This window comes from Mixophyes fleayi, chromosome 11, assembly GCF_038048845.1.
Source record: "Mixophyes fleayi isolate aMixFle1 chromosome 11, aMixFle1.hap1, whole genome shotgun sequence".
In the NCBI taxonomy this organism is placed as follows: Eukaryota; Metazoa; Chordata; class Amphibia; order Anura; family Limnodynastidae; genus Mixophyes; species Mixophyes fleayi.
In genome coordinates this window covers 81,215,392-81,230,240 of record NC_134412.1, presented here as the reverse complement: position 1 = coordinate 81,230,240, position 14,849 = coordinate 81,215,392, and the positions used below count along the sequence as shown (strand labels likewise).

At 40.9% G+C, this 14,849-nt stretch overlaps 1 protein-coding gene across 2 annotated transcripts in view; it reads left to right on the top strand.

Moving 5' to 3' along the window:
- The first annotated feature begins 10,221 nt into the window (after positions 1–10,221).
- PRDM2 (PR/SET domain 2) overlaps positions 10,222–14,849 on the top strand; it is an 84,230-nt gene continuing 79,602 nt past the window's right edge. The window contains exon 1 of one of the 2 annotated variants that reach the window (XM_075189924.1): positions 10,222–10,338. The gene's annotated coding sequence lies outside the window, so the exon portion shown is untranslated. The remainder of the gene's footprint in view (positions 10,339–14,849) is intronic. The other variant, XM_075189925.1, reaches the window with a different exon arrangement.

Genomic DNA, 14,849 nt, shown 5'->3' with positions numbered 1-14,849 from the left:
AAGAAGTACATTGGGAAGTGCATTGAATAAAATCTTATTAACAACACTTGTATAGGTATATTATCTCTGGTGATTCTTAATCATTGAATGAGACATGTAGAAACCAGCCCCAGAGATTGGTTTCTCACCAGTATATTGGTGAATGTTCAGGGGCAAACGCAGGATTTGTAGAGGGGGTTATCCACACCACGCCGCCAGTGGGCGTGACCAGCGTGCATGGAGGCGTGGCTATAATTTTAGACAGTGCTTGGCTGCTCTTCAACTCTTCCTATCCCCATAATATACATGGGCAATGCTGCACGCACTACTGTTAGTTAGGTGCATGCAGCTCTCTCTTTTCGAGCAGAGCCGTGTGAAGCGGGGGCAGGGTCCAGCCACCTCAATTATACAGTGCCCCAGGCTTGGAGGGGGGTTTCCAGGTACTAGGAAACCCCCTCTCGGTTTGCCTATGATGTTGTACACGTAATTGGGTTTCATTCCAAACAGTGTGGCGAAAGCACCCCCAGATCTCTTCCTTTGTGGAGGTGGAGAGGTCCTCAATCAAATTTTCCCAGGTTTCACCAACTTTGTTTTCCCTTTTTGAGAAATGCTTCAAGCCAGCCCATTCTGAATATATGAAAAAGTTTCTCTTGGATGAGCAAAATGGATTGAGGATGTTTAGGAAAGTGGCGGGCACAATTGCTGTCTCAATACCTTTCAGCAGAGCCGTAACTTAGAATTCTAGCGCCTGGGGTGAGAAAGACAAATGCCGCCCCCCCAGCCCTAAAATGTAACCAAATGTACTTAAAATATTCCTAAATTGCTCCCCCCTTCAGCCTTGCGCCCTGGGTTGTCGCCCCTGTCGCACAGCCCTAGTTACGGCCCTGCCTTTCAGCAAGTGGCACCCCCCCACGATGCCAAGTTGATGCTATGTAAGAAGTGACAGGAGAATGGCTTGATCTGAGATTTGCGCAAATGGGTGAGTTGATTAGTTTTGGATTGTCGATCATGCTGTAGTCTCCCCTGAATATGTCCTGTTGCATTATCAGGTGGAAAAATTCCATTGGGGGTATAGATATTGAGTAGGGTAAATTTAGTGACATAAATTTTTGATATCTAGGAGTACATAATGTCCCTCGACAGGGTGTCTAGAATAGTGTACTGTAGACTTTTAGCTAACAGGGAGGAGTATTTAATATTGTGAGGTTGTTTTTAGTGGACTAAACTACCTCCTCAGCAGATTGTTTAATGCGTAGCTCACCAGCCCAAAAGTTTAGGAATCCCTGGTCCTAGTGAGCAAGAAGTGTGCTCAACAGGAAAATTCAAGACAATTTCCCACATCTTTGCCTTGACAACACAGAAATAGGAGTAGAATCTAATGTTACCCCTGCTGCAGAGTAACCGCATTCCCCAGCAGCCTCTGTGTTCTGAACCAGGAGAAGTGGCAGATCCCAAAGGCACCAGAAATGGGTAGGATCAGTGTGTGTCTGTGGGAACAAAAATGACGGCAGCGTTTGGAGAGGAGGCAGGAGGAGACGCTCCTATGGCCTGGAGTGTTTTGCCCTGGAGGAAGCTTGAGAAGAGGAAGGGGAGTAAGTCAAGAGGGGCAAAAAAGGAGGGATGCAATACAGAGGGTTAATGACATTAATAAAACACGTAATATTATTTCAGTCTCATAGAGTATATTGCAAACTAAGTCGCACATAGTTTGCAATATACTCTATGAGACTGAAATAATATTACGTGTTTCATTAATGTCATGCTAAGAAATGTTATAACGCTTTATGTGATCTATTACAATTCCCCCTTTTTTATATATACATTTTGGAATACATATTTTTCAGTGGTATATATATCATTAGTAGAAATCATTCTCTTATTTGTACCCCAAATTCCTAGCCCTTATTGCGCCCATTTCACAATCTATATTTTTTTCCATTTATGTAGGGCTGGTATAATATTTTAATTGCCAGTTTTTAATTAAAAATAACATTGATGCTTTAGTATCACGCATCAAAAAAAGATTTGTATAAGTATAGCCCTCACTGAGGAAATAATGGTTTTATAATCTTGACCTTGAAGGGAAAAGCGGCTACTCACTGATATGCCACTTGCTTTTGTAGATTTCTTTTACAGAAAGTAATTAGTGATGCATCGATCCTTACATAAGACCTGGAAATAATGGCAGAGACAGAGTGGGCCTGATTCATTAAGGAAGGTTAAGCAAAAGCAAGTAAGGCAAAACCTTGTTGCATTGGAGGGGAGGTAGATTTAAAATGTGGGACCATACTTGCCAACTTTTCCTCGTTAGCTTCAGGGAGATCCTGGGGAAGGTGGGCGTGTGGGGGCGGGACTTGACGAATTGATCATTTTGCCCCACCCCTAAACGATTGTCACAATATTTGCCAATTACAGCAGGGGGTGGGGCTAAGATGATGCAATATTTGCATCATTACGCCCCTGCCCCCCCGACACTTATCTATTGCAGGGCGGGAACCGGGAGGTTGCCCCGCTCTCCCCGGAGGTCTCCCAGAAATGCGGAAGTCTCCTGGACATCCTGGGCGAATAGGCTCATATGCGTTAAAGAAAAGTAGCTAATGAATCTCTAGAGACTGAAGTGTCTTTTACATTTCTGTCTTCATTACTGAAGTCATGTTGTCTTACCTGTCAGTTTTTGATTAAATCCTGGTCTCCATGAAAATGGCCACCTCCATAGGCATCAATACATGGACATAGGACACAATTTCTGAACAGTGTCATCATTCCACAGATAGCGAAGCCAACCACGTCTTGTACACAATAATAAATTAATTTGCACCCCTTGCATTGTAACATGGTTTTGTCCAGAAAACTTGAATAAGAAAATTTACTCAATTGTTTGCTTAACTTTCCTTAATGAATCAGGCCCAGAGAGAGTATCCCTTAGCCTACACTGTTTCTGTAAGACTGAATAAAGGCAGTGGGGGATTCTAGCTGTCTGTGCCCCTAGGTGGTTCTCAAGCCATGTGTTTCCATATAATTTTTCTTACATATTAACACTCACTAAAAACATAAATTCTCTAATTTTCCCTCCTTGACACTTGTGTTTCACATTAACACATCTCATAATACAAGTATGTTACAAAGAACAGCGATATCTCCTTAAATTTCTAGGAATTCATAGCAACCCCTTTGTTCCCTCTCAGTTCCTCTTATCAAGGTTATACTTTCCATATTGAATTTGAACGGAGGTGTGGGCAGCCTCACAGCTCTGGGCCCCCGGGTTACCACCACAGATACCAGGGCCCTCTTAAGAACATCTTGGGCCCCCGGGCACAACAGTGCAGCGGGGCCCTATATATACAAAAAAAATAAATGATTATATATATGGGCCCTGCAGCCCAGGGGGGCCCGTCGGAGGCAGCAAAAAAAAATCAAAACTGAAAAAAAGAAGAAAATACTTACCTTGCGGTCAGCTATCGATCCGGCTCCCTCCATGGACTCCGCCTCCGTCGCGCTCCGCAATGGACGGGCGGGCGTGATGACATCACGACCGACATGCACTGCAAGCGCCGCACGGAGGAGGAGACCATGGAGGGAGCCGGATCGCCAGCTGACCGCAAGATAATATTTTCTTCTTTTTTTCAGGTTTTTTTTTTTTTTGCTGCCTCCGACGGGCCCCCCTGGGCTGCAGGGCCCCCGGGCACCTGCCCATTGTGCCCAATGGGAAAGACGGCCCTGACAGATACATACCTCTGGACTTTTTTTGGGGGGGGGGGAGAGGGGGGTTAACTGTGCAAAAATATAAATATATGACCCTTCATGTAGTAGCACATGGTGGCAATTAATTGCTGGGTTGCATAAAAAGTAAAGATGCTCAGGCTCGGTTCCCCGATAACCGGACATAACCGAACTTAGTAGATCCGTGTACTGAGCCCTTTTGCGCGCCCTCGGAATTGAAAATGAGGCAAAACGTCATTGTTACGTCTTCGGATCTCGCGATTTTTGGATTCCTTTTTAAGATCCAACATAACGGTCGGAGGGAGGGCAGGCCCAAGGACAATTCCAACTTGCATCATTTTTCTTATCTGCCACTGCTGTGTGCCAATGTGTCCTAGATGTGCTAGGAACTGCCGTGTGTTTGTGTCATTGCTCTGTCGCTTACCATCCAGCCAGGTCGCTGCAGTATTTGTCCGAAAGTGTATGAAAATAATATTGTGATCTGTGAGGTGGTCAAAATTAACTGCAAATGACTTGAAATTAGTGTTATTGAGGTTAATAATAATGTAGGAACAAAAAAAAAGCAAAATGATGTGATTTTAGCATATTTTAGGATTTTTTCTAAAAAAATCTAAAACCAAAATACGAAGCTAATCCAGATCCAAAACCAAAACCAGTTCACGGGAGTCAGTGAACATCTCTAATAAAAAAAGAGAAAATAAGAAGTACAGAGTTTTAGTTCACCGAAATTTGGGCATTTAGGAGGATCTCAAAGGGAAGGGTCTATATAAATGCAGAGTGGTCACATCACAATGGGCATGGCCAGTCAGGGGCAGCCTGGGCTAGGGGACAGGGGGGTATCTGCCGCCCGGGCCGGTCCCATAGTGGGCTAGCTTGGGCTGGGTCACTGGGCCACCTGCATTTCTTTTCCTTTAAAATAGGCTGCTGAGTTGAGTCTTGCCCCCCGGGCTAGAAATTGCCAGCCCTTCCCTGTGGCTATTCCCCCTGGGAAGGTGTGCCCCCATCACTGCTACTCACTGCTACCTAAAATCACCCTTGCATTGGGGCCTACACCAGAGACACCCTCCATGTTTAGTTTGGGCATACTTTCCAACAGAGTCGGGATTGACCATAATGACAGCCATTTTATTGTGCAAATGCATTTGAGTTCCTGTATATCGAGACACAGAGCCTATAAATACTGATTCACAACATGACATTTTCATCCGCAGTTCCACTCTCTAAATGACGCATACTATGGGGTTGATTTACTAAACTGTGGGATTGAAAAAGTGGAGATGTTGCCTATAGCAACCAATCAGATTCTAGCTATCATTTTGTAGAATGTACTAAATAAATGATAGCTAGAATCTGATTGGTTGCTATGGGCAACATCTCCACTTTTTCAAACCTGCAGTTTAGTAAATATACCTCTATGTTGTGAGGTAAGATTTATTTCAATAGGAAGAGAAGGTGATTTATCAGTAAATCATGATTGGGCAGCATGGAACCCTATGTCCATAACTAAATTTTTCTTCTCCCATAGGCTGCTCTTGATATGAAACCAGTACACTCCCTTTCTCCCATCACTGCCAAGCTCTATGGTATGAAGCTCCAACACATCTGTATAATATAAATATATACTACCTAAACCTAATAACATACTTGCTCCATCACCTCCAGGAGAACAGACACATATGGAATAAGAAGGAAAATTTAAAAATAATAAATCACAAACCACCAGCTGGAGCTGGGGATTCATTCCTCCCACCGCAGACCTGGACCTATATGGTCTTTCTATAAATCCAGGCTTGGCGATGTCTTCTCATCCAGCCACCAGAAAAACCAGCCAATCATGGGGTTGAACAAATATAGGTGAGTGAATACAGTATGTAGTGCTCCTATGTAATAATAAGAGATATTACAAAAAGACAATATACTGGCTATATTCAAATACAAATCAATGTTTTCCATTAACTGTTTGCCTCCTGAGCCCTTGATAAACCAGGAGCCACTTGTAAGCCCCAAACACTGTGTTGTCCATCACTTGTCTATGTATTGTGGCAATAGACTATGTGGAACACTCATTTGTAATAGGTCAAGCCGTTATCATCATCAGCTACTTATATAGCGCCACTAATTCCGCAGCGCTGTACAGAGAACTCACATCAGTCCCTGCCCCATTGGGGCTTACAGTCTAAATTCCCTAACATATACACACACACACACACACACACATACACACAGACACACACATACATACAAACACACACAGATCGAGAGAGACTAAGGTCAATTTTTTTAATAGCAGCCAATTGACCCACTAGTATGTTTTGGGAGAGTGGGAGGAAACCCCCTCATTTACAGGGAGTACATACAATCTCCACACAGAGACCAGCCAGGAAACATATTCAGTGGGTTAGCATAGAACCTGTAAGGTTAGGCTATCAGTAGGCTAGCACTGCATTTTTAAACAGTAACAATTAATAAAAGTTATTACAATGTGAAAAAGAATCTCAACAGGCAGAGTACTCCATCTCCTTTCCCTGCCTCTTGGTGATCTTTGTGGAACAGGCTGTCCAGTAAGAATGGCCGGCCAGGTGGACGGGGGTATTTAATATGTGAATTGGATGATCAGTCTGCCCTGGTCCTCACAAAGTTTGCAGACAGCGTGGGGTGGACGTGATTGGCGTGTTGGTAGTGACCCTGCAAAGTCTCCTGTTTCCCCCTTGTGTGCTCTATATTGAAATATTTCCATCCACAACCCCAAAAAAATCTCCATCCCCATTCCTAACATGCCAGGTCTGTATTTCATGAAGGTAACAACAGTGCTTTGATTTGTCACAGAGGTTCACTCCGCAGCTCTGCAGTTCTATTGTTTGCTTCAACGAAAAACAAAGCATAGAAAGAATACTTATCATTACAGTACAATAACATGACATGACCAGTGGACATGTTAATTATAATACAGTTCTGTATAGTACACTTAATACACTTGGGGGTATATTTACGAAACTGCGGATTTGAAAAAGTGGAGATGTTGCCTATAGCAACCAATCAGATTCTAGCTTTTATTTATTTAGTACATTCTACAAAATGACAGCTAGAATCTGATTGGTTGCTATAGGCAACATCTCCACTTTTCCAAACCCGCAGTTTAGTAAATTTTACACCTTGGTGTCTTGTAGGTCTCCCTCTTGGGCATACTTGCCAACTCTCCCGGAATGTCCGGGAGACTCCCACATTTTGCGAGAGTCTCCCCGACTCCCGGGCGAGTGTGGCAATCTCCCAAAAATGCCGCGATTATCGGTGATTCGCGGGGCCGAAATTACGTGATTTTGGCCGCCCCACCCCACTCACGCCCACCTCCATTGGCTGGCTCCCGGAAGAGAGCTGAAGAAAGTCGGTAAGTATGCTCTTGGGACCCCCACTGGCTCACACCCGTCACTATCTTTAGCCCTGATATTTATTTCCTGCCCCCGATATTTATTGCCTGGGCTATAATGCTGAGCACAGAATTAATCTCAAACGTTTAAACTCCAAAGTAAAGAAAGAGGTACATGCAAAGTTACAATCTGAGAACCACGTTTTTCCCCATGTTTGTTTCCAGCCACTAAACTGCTGGCCCGTCCCAGATGTGGTTCCACTCATGTCACATCACTCAAGAGAGGCTCTCGAGCACATTCATCCAAAGGGGGTGTTACATACAGGATAGGAACAGATGCCAGCAACTGCATCCAGTATAGAGAACAAGAAGTGGCACTGTGCATTATTCAATATGTGTACATATATATATATATATATATATATATATATATATATATATATATATAATATAAATGTCTAGTGGCGTGTGTTAGTCTGTCTGTGTGTGGAAAAAATAAAACCAAGCTGCAGCGCCACCTGCTGGGCGGAGTTATACACTGACCTACTAAATTCTTAGTGTGTGTAAAAAAAAATTCAGAAAGGGCTGAAATTTGGTATACTAAGATGTTTTTAATTTGTTAATTTAATTTGTTAAAAGTGTTTATAAAGATTTAAAAAAAATATATATATATTTCTTGAAGGAGAAGTGACAGTTGGGAGTGGTTGGTGGTTGCCGGGGGTGACAGTTGGGAGTGGTTGGTGGTTGCCGGGGGTGACAGTGGGGAGTGGTTGGAGGTTGCCGGGGGTGACAGTGGGGAGTGGTTGGTGGTTGCCAGGGGTGACAGAGTGAGAGGAGTGTGATACTCAGGACCGCTGAGAGAGATCCCTGTGTCTGGATAGACATCTGGATAGATGTGGCGATGAAAATGAAGGATGAGGTGATGGAGAAGAATGATGAGGTGGTGACATGTGGACAAAACCACGTTAAAAAAGGGCGCTTGCGTCGGGAGGCTTGATTTGACTAGAATGCATGAGTATCATGCACGGGTTAACTTATATATATATATATATATATATAAAAAGAACACATGCTGAGAATTGGCAAAAGGACACACAGCAAGATAAGTGATGCTGTGCATTTCTCCATAGATATAAGGATAGATGATCATACTCTGTCATTCAGGCTGTAAAGGGGAAACTTGAAAATATTTCAAATTGTCCCTCTTTTAGCTGTAATGTATAGACCTGCATGAATAAACTTCTCAGGCAGCTCTTAAATTTAAAATACATCCACCCCTCAGTGAATTGCGGCATTTGTACCTGTTTTACAATATTTAGTATGAGTTCTTAAACTGCACCAATTCCACTATTCATACGAATGCACCAAAGGACAGGTATCCAGTGAAATTACAATTAATCTTAATAAATTTTAGATCAGTGGACAAACTGGATGCCTCCTCTGGGTCTCATTCAAAAAAAGGCAAACAGGTATTTTTTTTAATGTTTATTCATTGATGACTATATTGTTACCAGGTATCAATCACTGAATACTTTTTTTTCCCTGTGTGTTCTGCTGGGACTGTATATTTCACATATGTATTGGGTATATAAAGCAGTATATTGTCTGTCAGAGCACAGCGTAAATATACCCGTATTCAACAAGAGATGTTTCTTCAGATCCGCTTGTAGTTGAATATGGATGTGCGTATACCCGAATTACATGGATTTCAAAAAAAAAAAAAAGTGCACAAAAGCCTCGATTCATTAAGGAAAGTAAGGCAAATAAAGGAGTTAGTTTTCTCCTGGACAAAACCAAGTTACAATGCAAGGGGTGCAAATTAGTTTATTGATTTGCACATAAGGAAAATACTGTCTGCTTTTTCATGCAGCATACAAATACTAGATAGCTTTATTTGTACACTGAAATTTAAAGTTGATCTAGGACATGCCTTTCCCCAACTATAAATCTGTCCCCACACAGTTTAAATTTACCTCCCCCTCCAATGCATCATGGTTTTACCAAGGTGTAAAGTGACAACTTTTTTTTTTTTTGCTTTACTTTTCTTAATGAATCAGGCCCTATATGTTCATTTTGTGTGCCTTAATTAATCAGACCTATTATGTTTAAACACTGCAAGGTGGTGGCAGTGTGGAAAGTGTAAGTGAACGCAATTTGATAGTTTTACAACCAAGGCAGTAGGAGAAGTGACGGTGTGCCATACCGCCATATACACCCTCATTTCCATCACGGTTTGCATCCAAAACTTGATCTTGAAGAAAAATAAGACATACTTGCCAACTTTTCCTCCTTGGCATCAGGGAGATCCCGGGGGTGGTGTGTATGCAGGGGCGGGGCTTGACAAATCACATAATTTTAGCCCCGCCCCCTAAACGACTGTCACAATTTGGGATAATTACAGCAGGGGGTGTGCCTAAGAAGATGCAATATTTTCGTCATTAAGTTCCGCTCCCTGACACTTATCTATTGCGGGGCGAGAACCGGGAGTTTGCCCTGCGGACATATCGGGAGAGTAAGCAACTACGCGTTAAAAAAAAGCAGCTAATGAATCTCTAGAGGCTGAAGTGTCTTTTACATTTTTGTCTCCATTACTGAAGCCATGTTGTCTTACCTGTCAGTCTTTGATTAAATCTTGGTCTCCATGAAAATGGCCACCTCCATAGGCATCAATACACGGACATAGGACACAATTTCCGAACCGTGTCATCATGCCACAGATGGCGAAACCAACCAACGTCTTGTACTGGCTCAGCATCAGGGAGAATACCAGACTCTTCAGGGAGTGAGGGAGATCACCCCTATCTCAGGGAGTCTCCCTGACATTCAGGGAGAGCTGCCCAGTATGAAACAAGGGCAACTTTAAAAATAATAATTAATAATAAAAAAATCCCTGAAATACTGAGAGAAACATTGAAACCACTTTGACAATATATAATATACACGTGGTGTGGTTATGAATAAGGCTATGCAGACTCTGCTTACAGATCAGTCTGCCCTAATATACAATTCCCCATAATAAACTGTTTTTTCTGAGTGCTAAATCTGCAAAACCTTCTTCCTTTCATTGAAGTGCAGACCCTTGTGAGCGCAGTAAATAGACATAGCCCCTTTAAGATGAGCCCCAGCTGGTGCTGAAGCTGAGCATGCTGGGAGTACTATTCAGTCCCCAGGCCTGTGCTGGAGAGAATAGAATCGGGGACTGATCTGGCTGCTTCTGTCAATGGGAAGCTGCTGCCGCTGCTGCTGCACGCCGCGGTGGATGGGACCCGGGACAGGTAGGTAACACCGTGACCTCAGCCTGAGCCCCCCCCCTGGCCCGGGGACTCCATATAGACAGAGAGCTGATGAGGGCAGCTCTGCGCTGCTGCACAGGGGCACTGACTGCAACCCCAGGAAGTTGTCTAAGACCCATCAGCAGGGAGAGCGCAGGGTTTGTGTGTGTGACCCAATCTGTATTACTGCCTGTGAGCTGGCTCTCTAGATACTGTGTGCATGACTTTTATTATACTTGTAATATTGTATCATTGAGCCTGTAAATAAACCAGGTGTATGTGTGAGCTATGGCTTTGTTCAGTCTGCAAGCTTTGCTTTTTTTTTTTTCCCCCAACACTTTGCAGATAGGTCCTACTTGCCCTCCCTCCACTTAGTCAAAAAAAAAGGGGGGTGGGGGTCACAAACTAACCATTCACTGCCCAAAGCAGATTATTTAAAGCTTATTTAAATATATTTCACCAGTTGCATTCATTGACAAAACCTCAGCTGGGGTTCGTCTCCTCCCCTGTTAAAAAAAATATCAAATTATTTTAAAGTAATTTATTATAATATATATATACCTTTTTTTTAATAGCTTACCAGGGTGTGGTATGATATAGACGAATATAATTGATCCATTGCAACAATTATTTTGGTCTATTCATGTATGTTCATTACAGATGCAGTACTGTACAAGACACACCTATTTAGACATCCATGGGGTTTGGCTGCTCATCGAATACTTAATAAAAAAAAGCTATTTTCTTTTTTCTTTTGGCCCATTAAAATAATAGCAAATAAGGCAAAATCTGGGGACTTTGTTTTTTTTTCTGTTTCTCAAATTCAGCTCAGCCAATGATGGGCTTTGTTCTATTGTTAGGGACTTGGCACCACATTTGCAGATGAAATGTAGAAAGAGCAGTGTATTATATACTTATTTAAAAAAAAAAAAAAAATACTTCTCAGGTACTTGGCCAATATTGTTGGTAATAAAATGTTCATAATTGTCATAGAGCATTGAAAACATAACTACGTTTTAACAAAGAAAAAAACATGTTTAATTTATATATGTCAAATTCTTAGTTTGTATCTCTATTTAGCAAATATGATTTAGTTGTGATGTTAAAAGATGTGGTGTCTGGTTTTTTTAACAGCCTTTTATGATCATTATAAAAATAGATGCGTGTGAATTTAAATTTCAAATGTATAGTAGATATAGTTTATTTGGTTGTAGTGAAATGTGTGTAACACTATTTTTTTATTTTATATTTGACACATCTGCATTCTTACAAAAAAAAATGTGTTAAAGGTTTCACTGCTTAATAGGAAATGCGTGACCTGTTTAATTTTGAATTCAAGTGCTTTTCTCCTCCCAAGCTTTACAGCGGCAGGAGGTCCTTGAATGTCTGGATGAGGCAATGTGGCACGGCAGAATTTTAATAATTCTTTTCGACAAAGGCCCCGTATCATGTTCCTCTTTTCTGTCTCCAGAATACAGATTTCACTGGGTGGTGTCAGTTTGGTGAATTGCTATCCGTAAATGTCTATTTTTCACCTCCAACCTGTTTAGTGCATATTGCCAATATGTTGCTGGTTCTTGGCCGTGTTGCTGTGAATTTGTAATCCGGGAGTGACATGGAGTAATGTCTCTTTTTTACAGATGGCATTTATTTCATATATTACTGTCTAATAAAACGAAGCAAAGTGTATTACACCTTCCAAGTGACAATTGCAAATCTTCTTAGTTCGCCATGTTGTGGGTGTTTTTTTTGCAAGAATAAAAACAAAAAAAACGACTAAACAGAGGCAGCAGGTATTTTGTTGGGTGACAGAAAGGAAGGAAATAGTGTCTTGTGGTGAATTAAACAGACAGTTGTACCAAAGCCTGCTTTTAACCAACTCATTACCTGAGCCATAGGAAATACAGGCAGTTACTTGGCACCCAGTATGGCAATGCAAAGGTTAAAAGGCATCTATCTTACATGAATGTAAGCAGACTTTTAGACGTATACCTACGTTATGGTGTCTTTTGCAGAGATTACTTTCAAGACAGTGTTTTAATGCTTTTCTAGGTTCATTTCGGGGAGAAAGGAATAAGAAAATATGTGTAACTTGTGTTAGACTGTGAATAATATATATATCATCAGTTATTTATATAGCGCCACTAATTCCGCAGCGTTGTACAGAGAACTCATTCACATCAGTTCCTGCCCCATTGGAGCTTACAGTCTAAATTCCCTAATATACACAGACAGACAGAGAGATTAGGGTCAATTTTAATATCAGCCAATTAACCTACTAGTATGATTTTGGAGTGTGGAAGGAAACCAGTGCACCCGGAGGAAACCCACGCAAACACAGGGAGAACATACAAACTCCACACAGATAAGGCCATGGTCGGGAATCGAAATCATGACCCCAGTGCTGTAAGGTGGAAGTGCTAACCACTAGGCCACTGTGCTGCCCAGTGTGTGTGTGTGTGTGTGTGTATATATATATATATATATATATATTAGGTTTTGTAATCTATGGGCATGTTTGTTGCTTATTTGGTATTGCGTATCTTCTGTGTTTTCTTTTTAATTGTGTTTATGTTCCTGTCTTCCCACATAGTTTTAATCCATTCAGTGTGAGTGTAACCAGGAAAAATATATGTCCATTTTTGCACTTTTACCTAAAACAAGAAAACAGGACAAAATGTGAAAAATAGTGCATGGAAAAACTGAATAGCAAAAAGTTTACACATACGCTGCGTCTTTGACTAATGTGTTTGTTATGCATTGTTTTATCATTTCCAAACAATTCCTGGTGCCCCAAATCTCCTAGGGTAGTTTATTAAAAATTGCGTATGTACTGTGTGTCTTTTATGTGGTATATGAAATTTACGGGGCATAGTGTTACTGTAATTGCAGTATTTTATTTTATTTCTCTGTCCTCTACAACACACACATATTGTAAACGGAAATATAACTGAGATAATAGTCCTATTTTTTTTGTTGTGAGGGTTAAGACATGTTGTGTGGAAACACAAATTGTTATATTATGTCAGTAAGCTACATAAGCAGTGACACAGGGCAGTCTGACCAAACATGCACAAAATCATCTTTTCATGATACTGTAAAAAAAAATTCAAAAAATCAATGCATATAGAAGGTCACAGCGCTTGTCCCCACAAGACTGTTCACAACAGACGGCAGCCATTTTGGTTTCAATCAGGCTCAAAATGTGTGATAAAAATGTGATGCCCACAAAGTGATCTGATTAAATATAAAACCAACATTCATTATGTGAAAAGACAGAAACGTAGATGACGGTGTAATTACGTATTTTAGTAGAGTTTGCCTTAAAAGACAGAAACAGGTTACTTGCGGCCATTTTGACATATATGTCTGACTGAACAATTAATCCATCTTACAAATTAAGTGTATGAAGTAAATAAATAAAAGATCACACAGATCTTGTGTATTTTGCTCAAAGAGCAGGAACATTTAAAAGTGATTTGGGAACCCTGGTTCTCCTATAGTTCACCTCTGCCAGCCTCCATAGTGCTCATTTTGAGATGTTATTAGGTTATTCTTATTGTATGGTCTGGAATACGTTTCTTTATTTGCTCTTATACCCTCTTTTTTTTATTCTTTATCTTTGTACATAGTTTTGTCACCTTTCTTGCCTTTAGGGGCATATTCAATTGTTTGAATTTCCTGCAGCGTTAAAAGTATTACCATTATTACGGTAATACTAAGCCGGATTTCAGCTCGCAGCTCCCTGAGCCGCGAGCTGAAATCCAGCGTGAAAGATACCGTAATAACGGTATTTGCGCACACTATTACCGTAATGGCGGTAAAAGTGCACACGCCGCGTTACTTTTTCCAGTGACGCTAACAATTGAATATGCCTCTTAGTGTAATATGTATAAATATAGATAGAAATACTGTAAAAAAAAAAAAATCAGTTTGATTCTATCGCTTTTGGTCAGTTATGGTGGTTACTAATATAAAGGTAGACCTAATAAACAGTATTCATCTTATTAGTTGAAGTAAAAAAAAAAAAAGAAAATTAAAGAGTCACACACTACTACTGTAACTTATTATGAAAACATTGGTTTTATTATGAGTCTACTGAAAAATATTTTATATAAATATAATACTGCAGAATAATGTGTAGGCAAGTGTGAAACTATGTATGTGTGTGTGTGTGTATATGTTATTATTATCAGAGTTATCGTAGTGTCATTTGGTTTTATTTGTAGCTGCTGTTGATGTGGTTTCCTGAGCAGTCTGTATTGCTGTAGTCTTTAATATCCTCCTGTGAGTTCTGGGAGGGAGCGAGTGTTGGAGCAGACGGCCTCTCTCTTGTGTTACTTTGACATCTGCTCCAAGTAGCCGCCTTTCAATGAGTAAACATCGTATAGACTAAGGTGTGTGTAATTGTTGGTACTTATCCAAAACTTGTTCTTCTTCCCCCCCCCCCTATGGTAAATGGTTTCTGGACCTTTAAAACAGCAAAGAAAAAAAATAAATACATGTAAAGAAAA